Raw genomic sequence first — 7,981 nt, 5'->3', positions numbered from 1 at the left:
GTTGTTTTTACAAAAATATTAGTAACTAAATCCAGAAGACAAACAACTTTTAACTCTTAGACCATTATAGTGTCAAAGAGTAAGAACTTGTACTCTGTTAAAATAAAGCAAAAAGATTTTTTGAGGGTTCAGAAACAGTTCCTACTTGGGAGATGCACAGTCCACAATGTGAAGCTAAACACTCCAAGGTGGTGAAGCTACAGAGAGATATTTATAAGGTGAGAACAAAGAGCTTAAAGTACATTATTTTGATTGGAAGTTGCAAGCATAGATCAGCATAAGGTGGGATCATTAGAATCAAGGGCTCAAAACAGTATCAGGGTATGTGGGCGTATTGGAATGGTTGCTTACAGTTTGTTTCAAGGCTCCTTGGGAACAAGCTCTTTGGGAATAAGCTGCAGATGAGCTGTTTGTTTTAAGGCTCATTGGGAACAAGAAAGCTCCTTGGTAACTAGCTAACAATATTCTGATTGGTGTTTGGTGAGGTAAAGTGGTAGAAGGCAGGACATCTCAAAGCAAGGTTTTTGCTATGATTGGTTGACAGAGTAGATGTAGGCTACAGGGCTTGGATGCAGTGCATAATTGCAGACATACGTGCTTGCAAGAAGGTCACAAAATGATTACATGGTGGATTCTATGGGAAAAGAGGGTAAAGATTAACTTGATTAGGGAAAAGTTCTTTTGAGACCATCTTATGCAAAGGGTTTTGATATACTTCCTTATCCTGGCTTTGCATGATGTACTTTTGACATTCTTTGGTCTAGCTACAGAGAAAAATATTTCCTTGGCTGCATGATTAAGTCTATATAAAGATTACAAGTTAACAAAAGCAGTAAGTTATTGATCCCAAGTCTGAGCTAGCAGTCCTCACCATCAAGCACCCCAAAATTTAGAACTTTCACATTGGTCACAAGAAATAAAACACACACACACACACACACACACACACACACACACACACACACAAGTTAAATGTCAGATTTTAAGTGTTAGATTATATATACACAAAGAAGCCCTGGTGGAGCAATGGTTAAGCACTTGGCTGCTAACCAAAAGGTCAGCAGTTTGAACCCATCAGCTTCTCTGCAGGAGAAAAGACCTGGTGATCTGCTCCCATAAAGATTACAGCCTAGGAAACCCTATGGGGCAGTTCTAGTCTGTCCTATAGGGGCTCTATGAGTAGGAATGGACTTGATGTCACTATATATATATACACCCACACACATGTATTTTACATACACACTTACATATATATGCAAACATATATGGAAATATATATATATGTTGCAAAGAAAGTATGATGGAATAATAAATAAAAGACTACAAGAATAAGAAATAGATTACATTAGGATGAAATTACACCCACTCCTCACTTACTGACATGGTTATTAGGTTCCAAAGACCAGTTGTTATGTGAAAATTGACATTATGTGAAGATGGAGGATGACTGCCTCATTACATAACTGCCAAATTACATCATTACATAACTGCTAAACCATTGAAAATCATGGCCCAGCCAAGATTACACATAACTTTAACCATCACAGCCAGCATTATTTTTGCATTGCACCTCAGCATTTGTTACTGCCAGATGTATGTCACTGATGTGCAAAATAGTCCAGTGGTAGATTTTTTACTACTGTAAATGCGAAATGTCAAATAATGAGATAGTAAGTGAAGACTAGGTGTATATAGGGGAAGTAGGATGGAAATATTAATTCAAGAAGAAAAACAATTGTTATAAAATTTCCAACATTAAAGGAGGACATGTTGTTGTTGTTAGGTGCCACTGAGTCAGTTCCAACTCATAGCGACCCTATGTACAACAAATCGAAACACTGCCCAGTCTTGCGCTGTCCTCACTATCGTTGCTATGCTTGAGCCCATCATTGCAGCCACTGTGTCAATCTATCTCATTTAGGGTAATCCTCTCTTTCACTGACCCTCTACTTTACCAGGCATGATGTCCTTCTCCAGGCACTAGTCCCTCCTGATAACATGTCCAAAGTACGTGAGACAATGTCTCACCATCCTTGCTTCTAAGGAGCATTCTGGCTGTTCATACATATTTCAAATGGATGAACAAAAGATGATGGGTAGCAAATCATAGTGCCATTTAGATTTCATTTCAGAGAGTCATATAACGGATTAATTTAAAAGTGTCAAAATATACAACATGCCAGAAAGTACATCCTTTGCAACTATTTAAACTTGTGATAAAGAATGTGAAGTGTCAACTTTAAAATGAGTGAGATAGCATACAGTTTTCCAAAGATTTGAGGATTGCTGTCCTAAAATACACAAGTTCAGAGTCCAAGGGCAGCCCTGCCGATAATGACAAGGGACCAAGGGTGGAGTGAAAGTTGCCTCCATCTCACCTCAAGTTGCTAGTTCAGGCAAGTGATATGGCCCAAAGGTGAGAGGTGAGAGGGGGTTGAAATCGGGGCACTGATGTCTGGTTTGGCAGTTGGCACAATGACAGCTTGTTTGCCCTTCACTGCTTCATGGGGTCAAATGGTGGACAACAGCCTAAAGGTGGAGAAGTATATCTTGGACAGCTCCAGGCTCTGCAGCCCTCCACTATACCAAGGGCCCAACCCCCAGGTGACTACATAACACCGAGGTCCCTGGAGATCTTTTCCCCCACCCCAGCTGTTTCCAGTTCTTTCTACTCTGGCCTTCTTTTTTCTTAAAAACTGTAGTCCCTGTCCACCTGTCTCAGAATCACCTGGAGTGCCTGTTCAAGTGCCGATTTTTGACCTCACCACAGACCTGTTGTATTGGCATCTCTGGGATGAGATGCAGGATTCTACATGGTTAACTCTTTAGTTTAAGAATTACTACTTTATTCCTCAGCTCATTTAGACCAAGTAATGGTGGTGAGTTTCTTTGCTTACAACAGGAATTTGAGCTTGGGAGTTGGGGTTAAAAGCACTAGGAAACGTAGAAGTGAATCCAAATAGATTTCCGCCTATTTACTCTCGGATGACTAGCAGACACTTTCTGGGGCCTTCTTGACTTTAACCTTTGGAAGTGTAGGAAGAAAGGAGTAATGCTCAGAGCAGGATAAAAATCACCTCCAAAAAGGAACATAAAAATCACAAACCAAGCTCTCTTTCAATATGACACTTTGGATCAGGCTACAACATTGACAATAGAGCAGATGGTTTCAAGCACTGTGCCTAACTCAGAGTTGGTTGCTATCTCATCCCTGGTGATTGGATCAGAGTTTGATCTAGATCAATACAATTATAAACAGAGGCCAAGAATGGGTACTCTTCTCAGGGGAAGCTTAGGAGGGGACTGGGGTGCAATGAGGTCTGTGTTTTGCAGAGTCCGATTCAAGATCAGCTGATTCTGTGAGGGAGCCTGAAGGAACGGCCCGTGAAGATAGAAGCTTCATAGATAGATGGGTCCATTTGAAAGCATGGAAAGATGTTCACCTAAATAGGGGTGCAAGTGTAATGGGGAGAGACTTAGGATCTCTATTTAATTTTCTACTTTTTAAAACCAGCAAATACCTGTGGGCTAGAATGTTCAAATTCTCTTGATCAGCTGCTTAAGGCCAGAATTGAAATTCAGGTCACAACCCTTGATTTTTTCCTGAGTTCACTACATGGTACTTTGTGGCAATGGCCATCAGAATGATGTTTTCAATTATGTAAAATGATTCAGGCAAGAGAAAATTGTTTGCTTTGTGCCAGCTCCAACACACTTGGCTTCCTTTATTTAGCAAGACTCGCCTCTTTGTGCTGTTGAGAAAAGAAGACTCAACCCCAGTAGAAGCCCTACAAGAATGGAACAAGAATTCTAGGGGATTTTTTTGGCCTTTCTGCTGTATATTTCTAGGTTTGGAAAGTATGGAATTCTCAGAAACAACCATCCGTCTAGACTAGAGAGGAATTTTGAACTTGGAGCATTCTCATTGTTTCTTTGATTTCACAACAGTCCCTTCTTCTCCATTACCACCTTGTTTTTATAATAATGTAGTAAATTAAAACAGTTTGTTTTGAGAAATTGGGGAGAATTTTATGATGCATCTCGGGGTGAAATGGAAACCCTTAGGACTGGCCAAATTGGGATTGAGGATTGCTACTCATAGAATAGGAATATCAGAGAATGGTTTTAGGAGTCTTCAGCCTAGGATTTTTGTAATGCAATACTTTGGTTTCTAGTACAAATGAACAATTTGTTTCCAGTCATTTTTTATATCTCATTTATAAACATTCTTTCCATTTATTGTTTGCTTAGAAATTATTTTAACCCACCAAAGCAAATGGGTAGATAAAGTATCTGTCATAGTGTTTTATTTTTCTTGTTTGCTACTTAAATCATTTTCTCATCCAGTTTAAGACAAAAAAACAAAAAAATGAATTCTTACCCATTTGTCTGTCCTTTCCAGTATGGATCACATACGCATTATTTGATTGATTATTCAGTCATCATTTACTCAGTTGACAAAGATGTATTGAGTACCTATAATGTTGTCAAAACCAGGCTGGGCGTTGGGAATACATGCAGATGTGTTTTCTGCCCTTGAGAAGTTTACGCTCTGTTGGAAGTTTCAATATTTTCCTGTCAGGATTTCTATGTAGACCTTCTGTGAGATGACATTCTCTTGACTATATATCATCAAATCCTGATGAGGGTATTTCCTGGTCTGCACTCTTATTCTGGCTGTTTCTCCAAGGACCAGGAGCCAGGCACTTCAACTCTTCATAGGACAGTGCCTGAGGGATCTTCATAACCTTCTTTACCTGACTCATAGGGAGGCCACACAGAAGAGTTCTCCTGGAATGCGTGGAAGCTGATGAGCCATCTCAAGCAAATGAAAGAAGTCATAGTTATATGCCCAGGGGGAGATGGAAAAGTCTGAGTCTGGGCCTTGACTAAGCCAAGATGATAAATACGTCCTTGGGGATTTAGCTACAATCCAGGGGATTATTGAACAAGTCTCCCATGGTGACAGGACCTGTAAATCCAACAACATAAGGCCTTCATTACATAATGGAGATAACTCCCCATTACCAAATGGATGTGAAGGCGTCCAGACTTGACTTGCAATGTAAGCAGTTCTAGGTAGACAGCCTGTTGCCACATGTTCACGGTCTGTTGGGTTCAAGTTCCTCACCCTCATCACAGCTCTGCTCTCCCACCTGTCAGGGAAGGAACTCATTCACATGGTTTGAAGATGCCTTTTTTTCTTTTTTAAAGTGTGGAGGGTGAGTCAATTATAATCCTCAGCTCATGGCACACAGCTATCGTTGTCAGCTCAAGTCTCTGTTGGTTTGTTGGTTTTTCCCCTTATATCCTCATACCCCACTCCCACCTCTTCCCCCATAGGCATTTTTTGCTACAAAGTGTATATTGTTTGGGCTACATATATTTTTTCCATCTTTTAATTATACTATATTCAAACATAGAGGAAAGTTGAATGAATAGTGCAGTGCACACTCATATACTCACCACCTTGATCAAACATTTTGCTATACTTATTAAATTGAAAATAAGTTGTAAACATCATGTTACATCACCCCTAAATACTTCAGCATGCTTCTTCTAAAAATAAAGATATTCTCCTACATAAAGACATTATCGTCATCACACCTAAGAACAGCCAGAATGCTCATATGAAGCAAAGATGGCGAGACTTCGTCTCACATACTTGCAACATGTTATCAGGAGGGACTAGTCCCTGGAGAAGGACATCATGCTGGTAAAGTAGAGGGTCATACAGGGTCAGAGAAAAAGAGGAAGACCCTCAACGAGATGGATTAACACAGTGGCTGCAACAATGGGCTCAAGCATAACAACGATTGTGACGATGGTGCAGGACCAGGCGGTGTTTCGTTCTGTTGTACATAGGGTTGCTATGGGTCGGAATTGACTAGACAGCACCTAAGAACATAACAACAACAACATTGATAGAAATTTGGTAATTTTGTCTACTGTCAGGAACCCTGGTGGCGCAGTAGCTAAGAGCTCAGGCTGCTAACCAAAAAGTCAGCAATTTGAATCCAGCAGCCACTTCTTGGAAACCCTATGGGACAGTTTTACGCTGTTCTGTAGGGTCCCTATGAGTCAGAATTGACTCAATGACAACGGGTTTGGTTTTTGTGTTTCTAATATCGAGTACATATTCAAATTCCTTTAATTACTAAGAATTTTTTTAATAGTTCTTTTTAAACATCAGGATTCAATCAACATCAACACATTGTGTTTGGTTAAATGTTTTCAATCTTTTTTTACTGCATTGATTGAATCCTGATTTTTTAAAATAACACTGACTTGTAGAATGTCTTCCTTTTGGGTTTGTCTGATTGCTTCCTCATGGTGTTGTTTAATTTGTTCCTTTGTGTCATGTATTTCCTGTAAACTGGAAGTTAGATCCAAAGTCTTGATTAAATTCGGATCAAAGTTTTGGCAAGAATACTTCATAGGTGATTTTGTGGACTTGGTATTGCATCAGGTCCAGAGGCTCAGTAGTTTCAGGTTGTCTGACTATTTGTGATGCTAAATTTGATCTCGCACTTAGGGTGATGACCAACATATCTTTGCATTGTGTAAGTACATTCTTCCCTTTGGAAGTTAGTAAAACAAACAAAGAAGCAAAGTATATCCTTTGATATACTGTGAACGTGCTCTTTTCCAACAACCTTTCACTTAATACTTTTAGCATTAATCAATGATTTTTGCCGGAATCAATTAACTTATTGGCAGCTGTAAGACTGTGACAGGTTCCTGGGTGGCATAAGTTGTTTTTGATCAGCGATCAGCTGCTAACCTAAAGGTTTGTGGTATGAACCTACCCAGCAGCACTGTGGAAGAAAGGGCTGGCCATTTGCTTCTGCAAAGAATGCAGCCAAGAAAACCATATGGAGTAGTTCTACTCTGTAACACGTGGGGTCAGCATCAGTTGGAACGGATTTAATGGTAACAGGTTTAGTTTTTTGGAAGACTGTGAAATTCTAATGCTATTGTTCCTTCTACATTCATTAGCTGGAATTTTTCTGTAAAGCAGAGCTTTCTTTCCTCATCAGCTATGGATAAACCCATGAACTACTTCTTCATAAGAGACAAGGTTAAAATGCTTAATTATTTCCCTTTAATAACCAGTTATCAGAGTAATGAATTACTGTAATAATCACCTCCAAAGATAGCAAATGAGGTTTTTTTTCCCCTCTCTCTCTCTTTTTTTTTTTTTCATTTTACTTTTTTAAGTATAGGTATGGACGTGTGGACATTATTTATTTTAAGATTTTATAACCACTTATAGTAATTTTTCTTTTTACTACTCAGATTTCCCCAAATTTGGCCAACGGGAACCCCCTTTAAGCCAGTTCCTGTGTATTTTAAAACACTCTTATTGGTGTCTGAGCGCTTCCATACTTTCTGCATAAGTGATTGTAAAGCTTTCTTACTTTTGCAAGTCCAGGGAGTCCTTCACCATTCCCTGCTGGTTCCCTTAGTCCTTCCCCAACCTTGTAAATATCCCTATTATTGAAATCTCTTTAATTATTCTTTTGTGTGTGGCATCTGGTTCTTTCCGGGAACTTGATTCACATACGATATATCTGGACATCACCTTCTGTCCTTCATAGAGATGGTCGTCATTATTTTTACATGGTGCCATAGTGTTCCATTGTGTGAATGTACCATAGCCTATTCACTGTCTGTGGCCCACCCTTGACATCTCATCCCTCCACCCCCAGGAGTCAGTATGATTAGAGTCACTTATTTTATCTGTTTTCTTTTCTAGCAAGTGACCTTGAGCCATGTTACTTAACCTTTCTGTGCTTCAGTTGCATCATTTGTAAAATGGGGGTAATAAGAGTGCTGGCTTATAGAGTTATTGTGGAGATTTAATGAGTTAATACATGTAAAGCACTTAGAACAGTGCCTCCTACATAGCAAAATACATAGCAAGTACTCAATAATTGTTAGCAATAATAAAAGTAATTACAATATAATTATATGGCAA

The sequence above is a fragment of the Trichechus manatus genome, unplaced genomic scaffold (genome assembly GCF_000243295.1).
Source record: "Trichechus manatus latirostris isolate Lorelei unplaced genomic scaffold, TriManLat1.0 scaffold00135, whole genome shotgun sequence".
Taxonomy (NCBI): domain Eukaryota; kingdom Metazoa; phylum Chordata; class Mammalia; order Sirenia; family Trichechidae; genus Trichechus; species Trichechus manatus.
The sequence above is the reverse complement of the archived record's forward strand: the minus strand, read 5'-3'. Positions refer to the sequence as shown.